The sequence below is a fragment of the Bactrocera neohumeralis genome, chromosome 3 (assembly GCF_024586455.1).
Source record: "Bactrocera neohumeralis isolate Rockhampton chromosome 3, APGP_CSIRO_Bneo_wtdbg2-racon-allhic-juicebox.fasta_v2, whole genome shotgun sequence".
NCBI lineage: Eukaryota > Metazoa > Arthropoda > Insecta > Diptera > Tephritidae > Bactrocera > Bactrocera neohumeralis.
Genome location: NC_065920.1, coordinates 60717682 through 60739190, shown reverse-complemented (window position 1 = coordinate 60739190; position 21509 = coordinate 60717682). Strand labels below are relative to the sequence as shown.

At 37.2% G+C, this 21509-nt stretch overlaps 1 protein-coding gene and 1 pseudogene across 7 annotated transcripts in view; both read right to left on the bottom strand.

The window, feature by feature from the left end:
- LOC126752855 (tyrosine-protein phosphatase Lar) overlaps positions 1-21509 on the bottom strand; it is a 966561-nt gene that overhangs the window by 778654 nt on the left and 166398 nt on the right. The gene's annotated exons all lie outside the window — the stretch shown is intronic.
- Positions 11396-12038, bottom strand: LOC126753737 (uncharacterized; annotated as a pseudogene).

Sequence of the window (21509 nt, the reverse complement as noted above, 5' to 3'; positions counted from 1 at the left end):
CTAGGCCTAAGATTGCCACAATCTTTTACGTATGTATATGTCAGCATCCAAACTCATCACCCATTTTTCAAATTAATTTTCAAAAATAAAATACACGACCCCTACTTTTAGTAAGTAGAATGGTAAACGTAAGCTATTAAGTTTCCTCCCAGAATTTATTGTCGGTAATAAAGGAAACGTTGCCTACTATACATTTACGATTTCACGAAAAATGTGAACATTTCCAGCTTTCATTTAGTAGTTGGAAACATAAAAGTAAAGTTATTATACGAAAGAAAAATCGTTGCCTACATTTAGGATACAATTATTACTTAAATCATCTATCTACTCCGAGAGAAGAAACCTTTGGTGTTTTTCTGATATTTTTGAAAACCATTCTTTAGTTGCTGGAATTCTGAAAGCAAGCTAATAACTTTCTCTACTATAATTTATTTTCGGTAATAAAAAAACGTTGCCTACATTTAGGATTTCAAAAGAACATCGACTATTCATTTAGTAATTGGAAACCTAAAAGTAAGCAAGCAAGTTTCTCTTTTAGAAGAAAGGATTGCCTACATTTAAGATGGAAACAACGGGAAATCTTTGATATTTTCCTAATATTCTCCGTACCTGCATTCAATAATATTTGTAAATTTCCATTATTTTGGGTAGTTTTCTTTCCAAAAGGATCTTTTTTATAGAAAACGCACTTCGGTTGTTGAAACCCTTTTTACTTCCCTAATATTTCGCGAAAGTTTCACGCACTTCGAAGATTACTTTTGTACTTTATACATTTAAAAAAATATACTTAATTAAAATTTAAAAATATATGTAGCCTCATTACCTTAAACGAATGCTTTTCGCTCTATCTGTAACTCAATTAAGGCAATCATTTCGTTGGTATTTTAAATAAAACTTTATTTGCGTTGAATAATTGCTGCTTTAATGATGTACAAGGACATTGCGAATGTGTAAATAAATGGAGCAGATAATATTCCAACGATATCGTCCAACGTACGAGTATATTTGTGGAAAAGAAATTAAGGTTATTAAAAAAGTTTGTATCGAACAATTACGCATTTAATGAATGAACAATGATAAAATGAGATTCATGTTTGTATGAGTACGTGTGTGTCGGAGTGTGAGTGATTGAGTGCGCACTAATGATGAGAGAAAGGATGTGAGTACTATGAGCTAAAGGAGGTGGAGAATTGAGAATACTATGAGGTAAGGGAGGTGGCTAATTGAGAGTGCTTTAGAGAGTTATGGTGAAAATCGGGAAGAAAGAAAAATACTTCTCAAAAATAGCATTAAAAACGAAATGAATCAAAAAAGTAAATGAAAAAGAAGGAATTAAAACCACTAATGATGTAAAAAAAAATAAAACTAGAAGGTCGAAGAAAATATCAAGAAAAACGTAAATTATGAGAAAACAGCAATCAAGCAAGAGTTGCTATATGCTCTACAGAGCATAATGTGTTGTTTACCTAATGGTAGGGTTGCGCTCTGTAAAATGATAAGGGGCTCCTCACTTCACCCGTCGATTCGTCAACGGATATATAGAGGTATGGGAAGAGGTTAGAATGATTGCAATGCCATAAATCCAATGTTATTTAAAAACTCGTTATTTTACTACAAGAGCAATAAGAATATAGTATAAGCTTTAAAAATATGCTTGGAAAGTGTGCCTAACTCTGCTTTTTAATGGGATCATTGTACATACTTCATAAATTTCATAAAAATTCATTACTTTTAGGATTTGGGGAACAGAAAATTGTACACTGCAATCCTAAATGTAGGCAATAGATAAAGTTGTTTTCATGTAATATTACAGGCGATGAGTTTCGATAGCGATATCTACGCATATTTGGTGTAAATATTTTACCAGACTCGGGTGTCTTAGAGAAGTAGAGGTCTAATAGTAAGTCTTGTGGTCCATAAAGATTTAATTTTTTTGTGAAGTGGAAATATCCAGGCACTTGCTACTTCATTGTCCAGCGTATGCAAGGCTGAAGTTGAAACATCTAGGCAGTCTCACCTTCAGTAAACCAGGAGACATAGACTAAACTGGCATTAGCGGCCTCAACAAATATGTGATAGGCATTTTGTCGGCATGTGAGACTCTTGTGTTTAATTATACAGGAGTTTTACGTAAACAGATATTTTTGGACATGATCGTGCCAATTTTGATCCCACATTCATGGAGAACATAATAACTGCCGATGAAACATGGGTTTCTGAGTTTGACATGCAAACAAGTTAACAATCATCGGAATGAAGGGAAAAAAAACAAGCCGAAACCAAAAAAAATAAGCACGCCAAAGCCGCTCAAAGATCAAGGGATGCTCTTTGTTTTTTTTCGATATTCGTGGTTTGGTTCGTCATGAATTCGTTCCGAAGGGGCAGACGGTCAATAAGGAGTTCTAGTTGACCGTATTGACACGTTTGCGTGAGAGCAACCGTCGAAAATGGCCGGAATTGTGGAATAACAGTTCATGGTTCATCGCATCGATAGGCAATTTAAAGCCAAAAACGCAATGAATACCATCGATCAACCACCGATTTCATCAGATTTGGTTCCATGTGATTTTGTTTTGTTCCCCAAACTGAACTTGCCGCTCAGTGGAACGCGTTTAAAGTCGATTTGGAGAGATAAAACAATTTTCGTTGAAGGAGCTGAAGGCCATCCCAAAAGTGTTTATGAAAAGAGTTTCAACGAAAATTGTTGGCATTAGTGTATTACATATGGTGTAATAACTTTGATGGCCACAAAATAAAAATTTAAGATCAATTAAATATTTTGAGTTTTATTTACAACTTCAGGGCACTTTTTTGACGCAATGTATGTGAATTCTAAGATTAATTTGAATCTACAGGTACTCTTAACATATACCTGGGAATACTGCGATTCTAAATAACCGGATGTATTGCAAAAGATAACTTCCCCTGGAGCAAACGAGTGATTTAAGCTCAAGAGGAAAAGCCTATATGAATTACATTTTATTGCTTAAAAGTTATTAATGCTGCATGGATGTCACTCCATGAGGATTTTACTGACACATGCGCCTATATGCTTACACTTGACCTATGTAAATACATATGCAGCAATTTGCTCGCTTTCAACAATTATACAATCACTTCCGTTTCAATGCATTTTTAATTAAATTCAATTTGCCAAAGACAAATTCGACAATAATCCGCCACCATACTGCATTACAAATGCAAGAGTTAATGCAGTTAAAGCAACAAAGTGACACAAGGACAAGAGAATTGATGATGCTGTTGTTTTTGTTGTTGCTGCTGCTGCTGTTAATGAAGGCTTATTCCCATATCCGTGAATAAGGATGCGGAAACGGAAGAGCGCAGCGTTGAACGACAATCTTTGTGTTGCATACAAAAGGCTAATCAAAAGTGCAGACCATTTGGGTATAAGCGAAGCCGAGCACTAACTGTACAACTACAAAAAGTACGCTCGAACGGGCTGTGGGCATATGCGCTTTTAGGTATGCATGGCATTTTGGGCAACTACCTCGGCGCATACTTATAAGTGATATATAGATTATGCATACGAGCGTTAGTTAAAGTGGGCACTTTAGACAAGCTTGCAGATTTATCCACTTAGTAGCTGAACGTGGATGTAAATATACATACATATATGTACATATGTATGTACGTGACACTATCTATGTGGCAACGACATAGTGAGCATTAACACGTGCAAGATAATACTGCTGACAGCGAGTGCATAAAACAAACGAGCGGGCATGCAGATTAGCGGAAATAGTGAAGAGTTAAGTACGGTGGACTCTCAGTGGGTGTGTTGCTCGTGTAACAAATTTCACGCTGTAGCATTCTGCTGCTGTTCTAGAGCCACACGTGTTTGCTGTCAGCTCTAAAATGCAGATAAGGCAAATACTGTAATGAAAATTAGCTCAAACATATAATTTTATTTATACAAATAGGCAGCGAATGTACGGAATACAATGTTGAACCACTATTTTCTTTTCGGGATTACGGGATTTTAAGTAAAAAAAAAATCGGGATTTCAAAAATTTCAGATAAATACTGGAATGTAATTCATATGCGAATTTATTATTATTAATATTGCATTTTTCATTTAATTTTTAATCATTTCTGGACCAAAAAATTTGTAGTATGAGATCCTGAAAATTTATGCACATCCTCAAAAATTGTTTTTTGGAGTTTGTCCTTAAAATTGCATTAATATTGTATTCTTCAAGCGATTACTTATAAAAAAAGTGTTTTACAACTGTCGGAATTAAAAAATTTATAGTACGGGATCCCAAAAATGTATATCCTGAAATTTTTTTTTTAGATATTCACTTTAAACTTGCATTAATATTACATTATTCAATATATTCTTTTATGTTTAATAATTTTTGCGTTTTAAAACATTTAAGTTCGGGATCCCGAAAATTTATATTCTCAGAGAATTTTCTTCTCGAGATTCACTTTAAAGCTGCATTTATATTGCATTCTCAACCGATTACTATTTTATATGTTTAATAATTTTCGGGTTTAAAAAAAAATTAAGTTCGGGATCCCGAAAATTTATATTCTCAGAGAATTTTCTTTTAGAGATTCACCTTAAAGCTGCATTTATATTGCATTCTCAACCGATTACTTTAATAATTTTAATTATGTTTAATAATTTTCGGCTTTAAAAAAAATTTAAGTTCGGGATCCCGAAAATTTATATTCTCAGAGAATTTTCTTTTAGAGATTCACCTTAAAACTGCATTAATATTGCATTCTCAACCGATTACTATTTTATATGTTTAATAATTTTCGGGTTTAAAAAAAATTTATGTTCGGGATCCCGAAAATATGTATATATTCTCATAAAAATTTATTTTTCCGCTTCGCCCATAAGCTGCATTCACGTTGTTCAGATTGCTCTTTTATATGTCGTGTGATTTTCTGGATTTAAAATTTGAAGTTCGAAATTCTAAAAAAAATTTGAACAAGCCCGATAATTTTTAAAAATTAATAATAATAATAATTTTTAATAATACCGTATTTATTCCGAAAAATCATTTCTAGTATACATATAAGTTACAATTTAATATTTCGGGATTTGAACATGACATCTCGGGATCCCGAAATTCGCCGGCAAAATATTATTACAAAAGCTTATTAATAAGACTCATACACCTACTACCAGTAGTATTGGTCTCCGGTAATCTTTCATATTTTAGCATTTGAATATTTGAAGGTTGGGATCCCGAAAAAATGTTATTAATATTAAAAGAACTCATTCATTTACTACGAAAACTCTTCGTATCTTCTTTCCGATATAAATTTATGGCACAACCATTTTCTTCCCACTTTCAACTCAAAAACTCCGCATATCCTGTGCTCATTTCAACAAGCAATCTTACTATTTTATCTCCACTGCTGTCCCACTCGTTATGCCTTCTGTAGATTAGCAGAAGCATTTTAATTTTGGTTGTTTGCACAAAATTATTAGAGTGCAGCTGTTTCCACATGTGCCTTAGTAGCTCACACACACACGAGAATATCACCCGATGATTTGAAAATTAAATATTTTTGGCAATCACACTTAAGCAATTATGAATGCAAACACATGTAGTGTCAGCATACTTTGTATTACATAAGTAAGTGCAGGGATTACACAAACGATTTCCTTCATGCCGACATCATATGCTTTCAGTTGAGGATTTGGCTTAGATAAATACAAAGTAAGCGATATGTAAACTAGCAAATTTTGGTAATTAGAAGTGAAGTGGTAAGATAAGTGTATTATTAATGGGGGTTCAGTGAAATTATGATTGTGTACAACAAAGTTAACAGTTGTAATAAAGCCGAGATTGTAGAAATAATTGTATAGTAGTTAGTTCAAGGAAGCGATGAACAAAACATATGCTGAAATGAGAGCTAAGGTTTATCGTTCAGAGACAACTGTGGTCTCGCATATATTTATTAATATTAATCATCAAATCAGTTGTTTCAAAGTTAGTCGATTTACAGGGTATATCTCTCTAACTAAATACCATTTTAGTAAGAGATTGTAGAAGGAGATTACATAGCCTTTATACAAAAAAACTAACAGTTGGTCGACAACACAATGAAATTGATTACTATAATTCTTAATTTGAGTCAACCAGATCAATGAATTATTACGCCAATCCGACAGGGAGTACTTTAAAGCTATCTGCTCGACTTCGCTGTCTCTTGTTGAGAGAAAAATCTTAATCGTCTATACCAGCTCTCATTGAGGGCCCTTGATATCGCATATCGCATTTCCCAATTCAATGCCTGCTTCCTAACCATCACACTTTCGAGCTCTTTTAAATATTATAGATACAAACTAAGCCGGAAAGCGCCCTTTAAATGTATGGCTTTCAAACCTCTGCGAATTTGAAATTTTTGTAGTAGTGCCATTGTCTAGAAGTGGAGTTCGCGTATAGTATATTGGCACTACACAAGAGTCATCCGTCCCAATGATTTGCTGAAAGGTACTTACTAATAAAAAGTGCCGCAATGAAACAGCGGACCTGGTTTTATGGGGTAAACAGACGCTATAAAAACTACCTCAACAAAGGCTGTAGAGATCATCCGCGATATCCGCGATATCAAAAGAAGTGTGATGAAATGAAAGTCTGTCGAGAGTTTTATGGCATTAGAGCGAGGTTCAACGTCACTACGCGCAGTGTATAATAATCGATATTCTTGCTGAACTCGGGCTAGCGGCAATACGACCAAAAAACGGTTTCAATGGTAAGTTAAACACAACGTTCTTCTTTCCCAGTAGAGAAGAATAGACTAGTGGTTTTGTGATGAACAGTTCCAATGATGAAATTTATGTTTTTATCGATGGATCAAAGGGTGAAAGAAGATCAGGAGCAAGTTTCTACTGTGGTAATACACAGAATGTAGCTTCAAACGAAATGGTTTTTAGGCCGTAATTGTTGGCATAACAATAATTGAGCTGCTGTTCTAACCAGCAAATTTAACAACTTTCTAGTGGATAGCTAAGTTGCAATTGAGACTAACCGCGGCTCCTACGCCAAGTGTCCCTGCGTTGGGTAATACGAGTAGGCAATAACTAGACATTCAGTGAAATGCTCGGTAAAAAATCATCTGGGTACATAGTCATACAAGAATAGGAGGAAATGAAAAGGCAGCCGAGTTGGTCAGCTGGGGACAGCTTCGGAATGCAATTGTTTGTCCCAAACTGCTCTAGACCATTCAGTCCTTTCAAGGGTTAATTGAAGCAATTGTCTCTAGAGAAATACCGATTGGTCTTGGAAAACTAGCAACCAGGGCATACCAGAAAATCACATTGACGTAGTGTTGATGGCGGTCAGGCCAAATAGATTATACTTTCAGTTAGTATGAAAGTAAGTTACATTATAGGGATCATCACAGAACTCCGAGTTTGAAGATCACAACTTCAGAAACTTGGTAAAGTGCAGCTGGCAGAACACGACGCATGCGCGGAGGTTGATGAGTCGTCTGAACATTACCTTTTAGCGGGTTGAGACGGCATATCTTCCACGGCTCGAAATGTTCCAACTTAAAATACATTGGTAAGTTGGAGATGATAAATTTCAGTTATGTCATCCAATCCACTGAAGTGCTGAATAAGGCTAAATAGCACAAAAAGTCAGGTGTTCCCGGGCCTGCTTTTTAACGAGTAAATCAAGCTAAAGTAAGTGAACTATCTAATAGCTGTCGTAGCCCTTACAAAAATGATTAGAGCATAACAAACCACACCACTAATGAAAAGTTGAAAAGGGTCTTTGAACTATAGTAAATAAGTTCAGGGGTTTCCAATAAGAGTGATATGATTTCTTAAAAAAAAAAAAACACAAATTGTTGAGGAAATTCAAATGTTTTTTATGTTTTTTAATGTTAAGTACAACCGACGCAATTACATTCTGAATAAAACATCATTCAAATGGCCTCCACGACTTTCTTTGAAAAGATCCGTGAAAAGAGGATCGACACACATCATCTCTTCGTCGATTTCAAAGCTGCCTTTGACAGCACGAAAAGGAGCTGCCTTAATGCCGCGATGTCTGAATTAGGTATCCCCGCAAAACTAATACGGCTGCGTAGGCTGACGTTTAATGACACCAAAAGCTCCGTCAGGACCGGAAAGGACCCCTCTGAGCCATTGGATACCAAACGAGATTTCAGACAAGGCGACTCCCTATCGTGCGACTTCTTCAACGTGCTGCTGGAGAAAATAATTCGAGCTGCAGAACTGATTCGAGCAGGTACAATTTTTTATAAGAGTGTACAGCTGCTGGCGTATGTCGATGATATTGATATCATCGGCCTCAACACCCGCGCCGTTAGTTGTGCTTTCTCCAGATTGGACTAGGAAGCAAAGCAAATGGGTCTGGCAGTGAACGAGGGCAAGACGAAATATATCCTGTCATCAAACAAACAGTCGTCGCACTCGCGACTTGACTTTCACGTCACTTTTGACAGTCATAACTTCGAAGTTGTAGATAATGTCGTCTATCTTCGAACCAGTATTAACAGCAAAAACAATGTCAACCTCTAAATCTACTTAGAAATCATATAAAACCCGGTATATTCTTTTACAACTTTTAAATTTGGGGAATAATTAATAAAAATTTCTTGAGCAATTTTGCGGCCAATAAAATTAGAACACTTTAAGCTCATAATTCTTTTAACTATACATATATTTTTCAACCGTACAATAATAACTAATCCACATATTATACTTTTTATATGAAATTTTGTGTTCCTTAACAGCTAAGACTACGCTTAAACCTGCACTTACAACTGTTATTACATTCAAGCAATATTTTCTTGTGGCACTTGAACATTTTAGAAAACTGTAGTAACCTGAAAGTACCAACGAGTTATTACACCGAATGAATAAAAAAACTAAAGAAAAATACAAAACTGAAAGAAAATATTGCCAGGACGATGTAATAGTTTCATTTCTCGAGCAAACTGCGTTGACACCATGAATGCAATGGACGCAAGTTAAGCCAAGCATACAGAAGAGATAACTCGCTTATGAGTGGAAATAAACTTACACCAATACAATAAACTCGCTGGAACGACTCACTAACACACACACACACATACACATAAACACACATTTATTTATGGTTAGTTACAGAGTTGCAGAGTTTATAAGTTCAACTGCTGTGCATACAGTGTTGCATATAAATACATATGCATGTATGTGTGTGTGTGAATGCATATGTGTTTCAGTTTGTAAAGTGTGAAATTTCTAAGCGAAAGGGACTTCATAAACCACTCTATACAGCAGCGACAGGATATTGCGACTGTATGCGCTAATCTCCACACATCCACTGGCGGACACAGCAATATACATATGTATATGTGTGTGTGCGCTTGTATGGGGCGAAAGGAAGCAATTAAAGTCAAATGTAAACTTAATTGAAAAGGTTGAATTGTACGGATGCACAAAGTGAAGCTTGTGTACGCGCTTACATACATACGTACATACATACATACATACGTACATACATAAGTAACAAATGCATAACTGTATGTGTGTATGAATATGTGCAAGTAGTATGTATGTGTGGCAGGTGTGTGTCCAAAGGCCGAGTGTCGAAAGTGTACACATACAAGGTGTACGCTTTCTTTATTATGATTTATTTCCGTTTATTTGATTATGAATGTGCGCTGAGGTGGTTAAGAGTAATTTGTGTTGAAAGCATTTAAGTTGCAGTGAATTAAGTCAAGTGCTGTTACATGACATGCATACATACAAACAGACATACAGACATACATACATATGCCAGACACATGTCAATGCAAGAAAGTAGAAGAAAATACTTGAAAATTGAGCACAAAAAATATTGAAATCGCTAATATTTCGATATTAAGCAGAGAACTTATGAGAATTATAGCATTTTTGGGGGGTTAGGGATGATTAAAATTTAAGAAAAAATCGATTTTTGTTGCTTAGCATTAACGTTTGAAGTATGTTGGGTTAGGTTAGGTTCGTCTGGTAGCGCAATCTTGCGGGACAAGTCCACAAGAGATGCTCCATTGTTTCTCTCATGCCTTACTCTAGACATTTCCTGCAGTCTTCGTGATCCGTTAGCCCTATTCCGCGGACGTGTGTCGCCATCAGACAGTGACCAGTTATTATTCCGATCATGTACAATTCTAAATGTAAATTCTCCTACACACAGTAGTCGTTCCGAGGTCTATAGGTTCTTCGTTTAGTACCAGTTCAAGAGCAGCCCTTGGAGTTGGTCGTAAATTTCCCATTACGCACAGCGCACGGAGCCTCTGAATTGGCTTCCGGTAGGCTGGTTTTCATACGCCTGTCCACCATACTACTGCACCGTACAGCTGAATTGGTCTTACAATAGCTGTACATGATAGAGGGAGAGAGCTGTACGTGAGAGAGTTATGCTTTTATATTTTATGCTTTCTTGTGAACACAAGCCGTTCGGTTTTCTCCAAGTTCAACCCCATACTCGCTTGCGATGCCCAATTCTGGACTGTATTGAAAGTGGTGGTCATAAGACTGCTAATAGTCTGTATACATCTACCCGATAGTAAGATGGCAATGTTTTCTGCATATGCCACTATCTTAGGGGCTTTGCCGACAAAGTTCCAAACTAATGTCCATAGAAACGGAGATAGCACTCCAGCTTGCGGAGTACCTCTACAGACATCCTTGGTCATTCTAGCGTCGTTCCATTCTGCTCTTATCCTTCTTGAGGTCAAGAGGCTTCTGATCCGGCATTCTTCTTCTTCTTAATTGGCGTAGACACCGCTTACGCGATTATAGCCGAGTTAAAAACAGCGCGCCAGTTGTTTCTTCTTTTCGCTACGTGGCGCCAATTGGATATTCCAAAGGAGCCAGGTCTTTCTCTACCTGGTCCTTCCAACGGAGTGGAGGTCTTCCTATTCCTCTGCTTCCCCCGGCTTATCCGACATTATATAGCAGGATAAACACCCATTGACTGGATATCAATCAGAATAGATTCCGTTGAGACGTTGTTGAATGCTCCAGAAATGTCCAGGAATAATCAAACATTTGAAGTAAGTCCGACAAATGCTTTCCGATTTAGTCGATATTTAGCAAAGGGCATTCCAACGTACATAAATTGAGTGGAAAACTTCAAAAGCGTTAAATGCGCAGTGCGGGACAAGTTCACAAGAGATGCTCCATTGTTTCTTTGGTGCCTTATTGATCTGGAAGATGTACTTAGTTTTGGCCTCCATTTTAGTTGAGCGATTTCACCAAAGCTTAACACCCTCCAGTCTCTAGTCGGCACGTCCGGATTCTGTCGTTATAGTAGCCACAGAGCAAGTTCTGCGTTCACCATGCGAGGCACCGATGGAATATTGCTGCGGTCCACCGCCTCTTGTCTCGCTTCTTTCCACAAGTTTGCTAGCTTCTGACCACTTTACTTAGCCATGTTAGCGTCGAGTCATGGTTGCATTTCACGATTTTAACTCCGCTAAGCCATCCTGCTCAATCAAATGACGGCATGGGTTAGCTTGGTTCGGCGTCCATTCTCGAGAAGAAGACTCCCAATAGTTTCATTTCACTATTTTCCACCGCTCCTGTGGCATTTGTTCCAGCGGGTTATTGGGATCTATGAGCGCGACGGTCAAGCGCCGTTTCGCAATCTAATTGGCTGATGCCGCTGCCTTGGACGTTGTCCGTTTGTCGTCCGCGTGCTTGACATCTAGCTTCTCTGCCACGTCCCGGCATTTCCTCCTATTCAAGGGAATAGGACGCTCTCCGTCAAACAATACCTCTTTCCAGCGATATGTTCCTCAATGCGATTGGCTTACAATGGATCCGAGGCCTTATACCTTCTACGAGTAGCAAAGTGTGCTCGGCTGTTCTTCACCTCTTCTCTGGCCCAAGCCACCTGTTTCAATTCCTCTTACTTCAGGTTTCACTTTCCTTCGAGTCGGTTGCATATTCCGACCGCCGTCTTGTACCTCACTTTTGCCTAAAACCCCTCCTAGCTTGGTTTCTTCCGGGACTCTCTCTTGTTGCCAGAGTTGGAACCCTCGGTCATCTGCTCAGGAGAGCGAAGAGGTTCAATAAAAAAAAAAAAAAAAACATGTTTTCGTCTTCATTTACATGTGTCAGATTCGGTAAGATTGAAGCTGTCAAACCACTTTTAAGCACAACCTTGCTGCATTATAAGTGAGAGACCTAAATCGTTTCTTAATCACCGGTAATCTTCGAGACGAAACGTGTTACTAAAGATGCGAATTGAATTCACTGTTGCAACATCAGCTCTTCTGCATTATAAACTGCTTCTAGCAGTCAGCAAAGTAATATAGTCTTTGCTTGAGAAAGCTCCATTATATGGCTCTTCGAATGCTAGTATCGGCTAAACTGCGGATCGAGAACGATAGATGTCTAGAAAGTGTGACTTTTCATTGACAGTAATTCGTTTCTCAATAAACTTCTCAGTCTGCTTGACTTAGTATTGCTTGAGCACGTGTCAAAGACAGGCAGCAACAAAGAGAAAAGAACTCAGATTTCAAAATTTACCTTCGATAAAGACGAATATGTGAATGGTGTTTATGGCCCTGGTTCATCAATACCCGTCCGATATTTTTTGAAAGCCAATTGTCGAAAATTTTAATCCTTGCCTCGTTAGATCAGGTACTAAACATTATACAAAAAACTGTTTGGAATTATTGAAATGAGGATGGATACAAAGAGAAGCTCGATATATGGTTGACCCGAATTAAGACAAACAAACATCATCGGCGGATTTTCCGTCTGGGTGTCGCAGTTTAATCGCAACAAAATCGATATATTTCTGAAGCTGTTGGTTATTGGTGACTTTCAAATTCAAGCAAAACCATCCATGGTCTAAAGCGGCGCCTGTACTTTCAAGTAATGAACAGTCTGAAGGCAGGAATCGTCCAGAAGCGCCCAGCTTTGGCCGATAGTAGAGCAACTGTGCTCCAAAAGGACAACACCAGGCTACAGACATGGATAGTGACACGACAGACGCTTTGTGAGCTTGGTTGTGAGTTTATTATGCATCCACCTTATAGACCGCACCTGGCACCAAGTGATTACTAATTTTTTGTTGTGTATTACGAATGATTTTGGTGGGGAAAATTCCCCACAAAGCTTGAGATATACAGGGTCCGGCACTCGAAGTGCCAATTAAAAAAGCCATAAATTCGGTTTGGAAAATTATTTTTATTTATTTTGAAGTACAAAATGTGTGAAAATAATCATAAATTCAGGACCAATTCACTTTTGCTCGATATGGCCTTAACTATGGCATTGAGACGGTCAAAAAACGAATCGCAAGCTGCCCGAATGTGACTTGCCGGTATTTTGGCACACTCACGGACAATGGCTTTCTTCAGCATCTCGAGACTGGTGTATTTTTTACTTCGAACCTTGCTCTCCAAAATGGCCCAGAGAGAGAATAATCCATTGGATTCGCATCTGGTGAATTCGAGAGCCATTGTGTGGTCGTAATGAAGTTCGCAACGTTGTTTTTCAGCCATTCTTGGTTCACTCGCGCTTTGTGAGACGGTGCTGAGTCTTGTGGAAACGTCCATGGTTTGCGACCGAAATGTTTGTTTGCCCACGGCTTCAAAGTAGCCTCCAGAACACTTTCCCGATAATATGTCGCATTTACTTTGACGCCAGGCTCGATGAAAACAATTGGAGAGCGCCCATCTGCGGTGACAGCGGCCCAAACCATTATTTGTGGCGGGTGCTGCCTCCTGGTGGCCAACCGATGACTTAGATTCTCGTATGAACGGTCGGTCAAGTAAACCTTATCATTTTGAGAGTTTACGAATTGCTCAATTGGAAAAATTTTTTCGTCAGAAATTTTGGAAAGTTTTACTTTTTTATAATCTGAGAGATATCCGCTGGGACAGTGCCGATTGTGGGATTATTACCTACAAAGCAAAACATGTAGATATCTGAGAAAATTTTACACCTCTCTAACGGTTGAAATCCGCACTAAAGCACCGGATTTAAGTTGAAAATGCAAGTTTACTTTAAACTATCGTTGCGTTAGTATACACTGCTTGCCGCGTGCAATGAAAATTCCGATCAATGCGCACAAATTTCAGAGCATACTCAACACACCATAATTTTGTGGGTTAGACTTGTTAGAGCCAATTAACATTTTCCACGCTTTTTTTGTTGGTTTTTCGCCTTTTACGAGTATAGTACATCATGTTTTTTATTATTGAACCCACAACATGGTGAACACACTTCGGTGCCGTGCCGCATGCAACCTGCCACTTCATGAGAGTGAAGCACACGCGCATACACACACACCGGCAACGCGGCTGCCAACAATGTGTCAAATAAACGTACAACACTAGAGAGCCGAAACAACGGCGGGGTAAGATAAGGAGCGCTGCTGAAAAAGGGCACAGAGAGCGAGAGAGAGGGAGGAGTGCGCGAGCGGCAGGAATGCATGAAGTTTGACAGCGTGCTTCAAAGCGCTGCAACATATTAAAATATATTTTAACACATATGCAGATGAGTTTGTGTGTGTACGTGTGTGTGTGTGTGTGATATTTTTATAACATGTGAATGAGCGTGTCTGCTGTTGTTGTTGTTGGCAAATGTGAAAATGCACTTCATGTGACGAGGCATAGGAAAATTACATATGCGAGCGCACAGCGGAGACCGGCAGTGTACCGAGGTGAAGTTGAGTGTGACAGTTGAGTGAAGTGGCGCGTTGTAAACGTCACACGCGATTAAAATGATGACGATGTTGATGATGGTGATGATGATGATTTTGGTGCAGGTGGCATGCCATAACGGAGGTGGGTGCAAAACCCCAACCAGAAGCAGGACATAAATAAACGCAAAGGCATGCAGAGCATGAGTGTGTGTTTGTGTGTGGGAATGAGGGAGCGGAAGTGAGGCTACTGCTTTGTTTGTTTATTTTTACAACTGCTCGCCGGTGTCTGTAACGGTTTATACTATAAACAAATTTTCAACACTTGCCTTTTTTGGTATGCCAGGCAAGCGGTGGATGCATGCAGTGACGGGTGGGGAGCACATAAAACTGAAGCTTTAAAAAAATTATAAATATGGTAAAGGAAATGATGGGAGATATGCAAAAGAAAACATTTAACTTAACTGTCAACGCTTGTCGCCTACAGGTAGGCTACAGTGAAAATGCTTTTAAGAATATGTTCGTTTTTTTTGTAGAATTTGTTATTCATAGGTATATATGTATAGAAGAAAAAAATGTGTTCATCTACTAGAAAACAACAAGATATCAGGGGGTTGCCACTTTGAAGGACTTTACAATATAATTGAGAGTTTTTCAAAAGATTTCATTAACAAAAATTTATATATAAAATAAGTTAATTTCGTCACTGAAAGTAAGAAAAAATTACAACAACAATAAAACAAAAACCACATACACTACCATAATTGAGAGTTTTCCAAGTTATTTCATACAAAGAAAATATATTTATAGAATAAATTAATTTTATCCCTGAAAATAACAGAAAAATTACAACAACAATGAACCAAAAACAACAAACACAAAATCTGCTATAAAAGACAATTGTCAATACAAGCTCGAAACAAACACCACAATAACAACAAACACAGAAACTACAAAAACAATGCAACAACAACAAAAAACTACAATAGCAATTAGAAATACAAGACACTTAGAACAACAAAAGCTGTAGCAGTATAAGCACTTCTACTAAAAACAATAAAAATAATGACAAGAACATAACAAAAACAACAACAAGAAAATAACAAAAACCACACTAATAAAAAACAAAAACAACAACAAAAAATGACGAAACCAACAGCAACAAAATAACAAAAGCGACTCTAACAAAAAAAACAACAACAACAAGTAGGAAGGGCTAAGTTCGGGTGTCACCGAACATTTTATACTCTCGCATGATAAAGTGATAATCGAGATTTCATTATACGTCATTTACATATTTTTCAAATACCGTATTTTTGTAAAGTTTTATTCCGCTATCATCATTGGTTCCTAATGTATATACTCGTATTATACAGAAAAGGCATCAGATGGAATTCAAAATAGCGTTATTTTGGAAGAAGACGTGGTTGTGAACCGATTTCACCCATATTTCGTACATGTCATCAGGGTGTTAAGAAAATATTATATACCGAATTTCATTGAAATCGGTGTAGTAGTTCCTGAGATATGGTTTTTGGTCCATAAGTGGGCGAGGCCACGCCCACTTTCAATTTTTAAAAAAAGCCTGGTGCAGCTTCCTTCTGCAATGTCTTCCGTAAAATTTAGTGTTTCTGACGTTTTTCGTTAGTCGGTTAACGCACTTTTAGTGATTTTGAACATAACCTTTGTATGGGAGGTGGGCGTGGTTATTATCCGATTTCTTCCATTTTCGAACTGTATATGGAAATACCTGAAGAAAACGACTCTGTAGACTTTGGTTGACATAGCTATAGTAGTTTCCGAGATATGTACAAAAAACTTAGTAGGGGCGGGGCCACGCCCACTTTTCCAAAACAATTGCGTCCAAATATGCCCCTCCCTAATGCGATCCTTTGTGCCAAATTTCACTTTAATATCTTTATTTATGGCTTAGTTATGACACTTTATAGGTTTTCGGTTTCCGCCATTTTGTGGGCGTGGCAGTGGGCCGATTTTGCCCATCTTCGAACTTAACCTTCTTATGGAGCCAAGGAATACGTGTACCAAGTTTCATCATGATATCTCAATTTTTACTCAAGTTACAGCTTGCACGGACGGACGGACAGACGGACGGACGGACAGACAGACATCCGGATTTCGACTCTACTCGTCACCCTGATCACTTTGGTATATATAACCCTATATCTGACTCTTTTAGTTTTAGGACTTACAAACAACCGTTATGTGAACAAAACTATAATACTCTCCTTAGCAACATTGTTGCGAGAGTATAAAAAGAAAGTAACAAAAACAACAGTAAGAAAATAATAAAAGCAACAACAAGAAAATAACAAAATAAGAAATGTTGACAAAAACAAAAACCACAAAAGCAGCTTGAATTGGAAATTTAAACTGCATTCATATTTACAATAACAATTTTCTACTATTTTTTCGATAAAATATTTCAACTTTTCTTACACGTCCGACATTTTGGCAAACATTTAATTAATGCTATAAAGGTAAACTAGTTTGTAGTGATAGTCGTCCGTAGAAATCAAGTAGTTAAAACCTTCTTCCGATGTCAGACACTGTAATCGCTATTCTTTATCATAAACCCAAAATAACAAGAAAAGCGCTAACTTCGACTGCACCGTGGAATATCAATCAAGTACCGATGCATTGTATAACAATCTATGCCAAATTTGAAGAATATATCTTGTCAAATAAAAAAGTACTCCATATACGAACTTAGCTGTGATAGTTATGTTTGTATGACAGCTATATAATATACTGATCCGATCAGAACAGTTTCTTTGGAGTCAGTAGCTTTAACTTGGAAAATAATCTGTGCTAAATTTCATCAAGATATTTTATCAAATAAAAATGTTTTATATTCAAAAACTGCAATTTCATGGCTCACTTTGTATGACAACTATATGCTATAGTAATCCGATCAGAACAATTTTCTCATAGATTGTACAGTTGCTTTAGATAATAATACATTCGCGAAGATATCTTCTCAAATAAAAAGATTTTCCTCACAAGAACTTCACTTTGGTCGTTCAGTTTGTATGGTAGCCACATGCTATAATGGTACGATCTGAAAATTTTCCTCAGATATTGTAGGGTTGCCTTAAAAAATAGTATGAACCGAATTTGGTGAAGATACCTCGTTAAATAAAAAAGTTTTTCATACAAGGACTTGAGTTTGATCGGTCAGTTTGCATGACAGTTATATGCTAAAGTTGTCCAATAACAGTGGTTCCGTCAAATTAGCAAGTTATTGGTGAAAAAAGACGTGCGCAACATTTCAGAACTATATCGCTGGGGCACTAGTTCGGCTATATACAAGTTCGCGAATATGCCAACTATTTTAAATGGTCTCCGACGTTTCCTTTTTAGTGATACAAACTTCGTAATAATCTTAATGCACACCGTGAAGGCACTAAAGAGAAAAATTCGATTCCTGTTGTCATACTCCCAAAATATATTTTCAAAGTCTGGCCTTCTATGAGAAACTTAGTCCGGCCTAACCACTTAAAGAATATAATAAAGCTATTCGCTTTTTCGAAGAAATCGATTCAACAGCTCTTAGGTTTTTTCATGTTTTACTTGTTAAGAAAATAGGGAAGCAGCAAGTAAGTATCTAGCTGTCTGCAATAATAATGAATTATTTCATAAGTCCGATGAGAATTACACATGAGTGCTTATATTGAGCGAAATATAGTGATTATGCTATATTTTTAGCACAAATTTAAGAAGTACTGACATTGCTGCTCAGGAGAAGTTGATAAACTAGCCTGACATGCAACGGATTAAAGAAAAATCTTAACAAGAACGCCTCGATTTCGTCGTTATTAGAGAGAAAGCAAGTATGTTTTTCAAAAACACCTCTTAAGAAGCGACTCAACGCATTTCGATTAATGTTTTGGGCATGAAGCTTGTCAATTCCAAATTCGTACTAAAGGACCTGAATCTGTTGCAAGAACTATGTCGAGTGGAGGTCGCAAAAAAGATGCTTGACAACGTAGTTGATTGCTCGACATGCACCAAATGCATAGCTACTGGTGATGAAACGTGGGTTTATAAATATGGCATAGAAACTGTCAATCAAAAAATCTAGCGAATGACGAACCGAAAAAACAAAAACAAAAACTCACTGAAGAAACGGAAACCGATTCTAGCCGAGACTTACATACGACAATTAATTAAAAAATTGGTTTAGCTCTTGGCATACTTGTATTAGTTCAGCTGTTTAACATATTTTGAAGGCGGCAATAAAGAATTGTACTAAACTACCCAATTTTTCAGTCAGTCCGGGTCAAATTTGATCAGATGGCTAATATGAGATAAATATGAACAATAAAGAATTATCTTAAACTACCCAATTTATCAGATAGTCTGGATCAAATTTGATAAGATGGATTCCAAATAAGTCCAAGCTTTTAAGATAAATACTTCCAAATATTCTCATAAAAATGGCATCGTTTCCTTAGAGACTCAGAAAATGGTAAACTTGAGATACACAGTATATATGGAAGAATAGAAAAAAATACTCAACAGCAACTTTCTACAGCACCAAAACCTTTTATTGTTTTTTTGTTTCCAGATCACAATATTTCAATTCTCAGCACGTCTCGCTCTGCAATCAGACAATGTGAGCCAGCAAGCGAGCGTCTTAAATGCTTAAATGCCGTCAGTCACCATTCAGAGCCATTAAATTATTACTCAACGCATGAGATACGTGCGCGCATACACCACGCATACAAGCATACATTTAGGCGCCAACTGCTTAATTTTTTATGAGAATGTTACATTTTTTGTACGAAACAATCACGGACAGCTCGTCTGAAATTATAAATGCATATTTAAAAGCGACTGTCAGTCAGCTACGGCTACACTTTGTCATATTAAACTTTTACGAAGTCACATACGCGCACAAACCACTGCATACTATGCGCTGCATATATATTTGCTGCCTACTTATAGGCGCACAACAGTCACTTATAAACACCTCACACGTACTAATTTATCATTACTGGCGCATACATACACACAAAAATATATTATATATGCTGGCTTGTCCACATCCTGCCAAAAGGAAATGCTTGTTTTTAGGCGTTTTGCCATGGCGCGCCGACGTACAACAGCATGCATGTAATATAATGAAAAAAGAAAAAGCCTGCAGCATCGCGCGCCTACAAAAGACAAAGTTTCAACAACTTCATTTCATAAAGGCTCACAGGCAGATAAAAATTAAAAAAAGCTGAAAAGCGAGAAATGTATGTTTGTGTCATATATGTGTGTGCTTGAGTTTGAGTATGTTTAATATGTGCCAGCATGTATGCAGCTGCCAGCAGTTTGAGTATGGAGTAAATAAAAGGCACACAACATTATTGCGTAGCATATGCAAAGGCGTTGGTGTCGTGTATGGCGTATGCGTATGGGCATGGTGCGCACAGGCACACATTTTCGCTGCCGACAAAAAATTTGACGTGGCAAACAATTTAAAAAGTTAGTTTGTCAGAAACAAAACGCCAGCGCACACACGGCCTGTTATTAAACAGACTTTCACGATACTCGTATTACTTTCGGGTTGGGTTCGTCCTTTTTTATACCCTGAACAAAGTATAGGCATACTAGTCACTCAGTTTTTGAGATATCGATCTGAAATTTTGCACACGTTCTTTTCTCCTAAAGAATTTGCTGCTGTGCCGAAATCGCCAATATAAGACTACTATAACATATAGCTGCCATACAAACTGAACAATCGGAATCAAGTGTTTGTATGGAAAGTCTCTCAATTTGTCGAGATATCTTTGAGAAATTTGGCATGAATTTTTTTTTCGAAGACAGCGCCACAATATCTGAAGAAATTTCTTAGATCGGTGCACTATAGCATATAGCTTCCATACAAACTAAACGGTAAAAACCAAGTTCTTACAAGGAAAACTTTTTTATTTGAAAAGTTAACTTCACGAAATTCGACTTACGTTACTTTCTAAGACAACGCCACACTATCTGAAGAAATTTTCCAGATTGGTTCACTCTATCTTACGAGTATAGTTGCCATACAAGCTGAACAATCGGGATCAAGTGTTTGTAAGGAAACTTCATTATTTTTGAAGGATATATTAGCTTCGTTGCAGGCGAAACTAACATTCTTTCTTATTTTTATTTTTCTGTGTTTGATTTGGTTTTTGTGCAAGAGAAAGAGTTCATCTCGCATAAAGAAAGAAAGCTCACATTTTTTGATTAACTTTTTTCGCAACTTATATCCATAGAATTTTTTTGCAGCTAACACTTAACACTTTTAAAGCAATCCACAAAAGCAAAATTCCAGCGTGCATTTCAGCTTTGTAATGCTTTATTATGTAGCGCCCAAAAGCATGCCAATACCGAAAAGCAGAAAAAGCAAAACAAAACAGGTTGTTAAGCTCGCCACAAATAAGCAATCCATCCACAAAAGTAACCTCCAAAAACAAAAATCATTGATTTTGCCAAAAAAAAATTGCATTAAATCAACGAACACATGTATCTGCGCCTAAAAGTATGCTATGAAAATATTTTTATTTAACATTTGTTGCTTTGCTTTTAGTTTATGTTGCGAAAGTATTGCGGCGAAGCATAACTGCAACGGAATTTTGTGGGTTGAGATAGTATAACTAACATGTTAACAACTATGCGCCTAAAAATATACATCACTGTAGAAAAACTCCCATAATTTCATGTGTTTGCAAACTATTTGTGTGTGGGCTAACACAGATGTGCCCACTCACTTTATTCAGTTAGAAATTAAAATAAAATCGCACTGAAAAGTTTATATTATTATACCAGAGATCACTACAGATCAGATTCAGACTAGGTTAGGTTAGGTTAAAT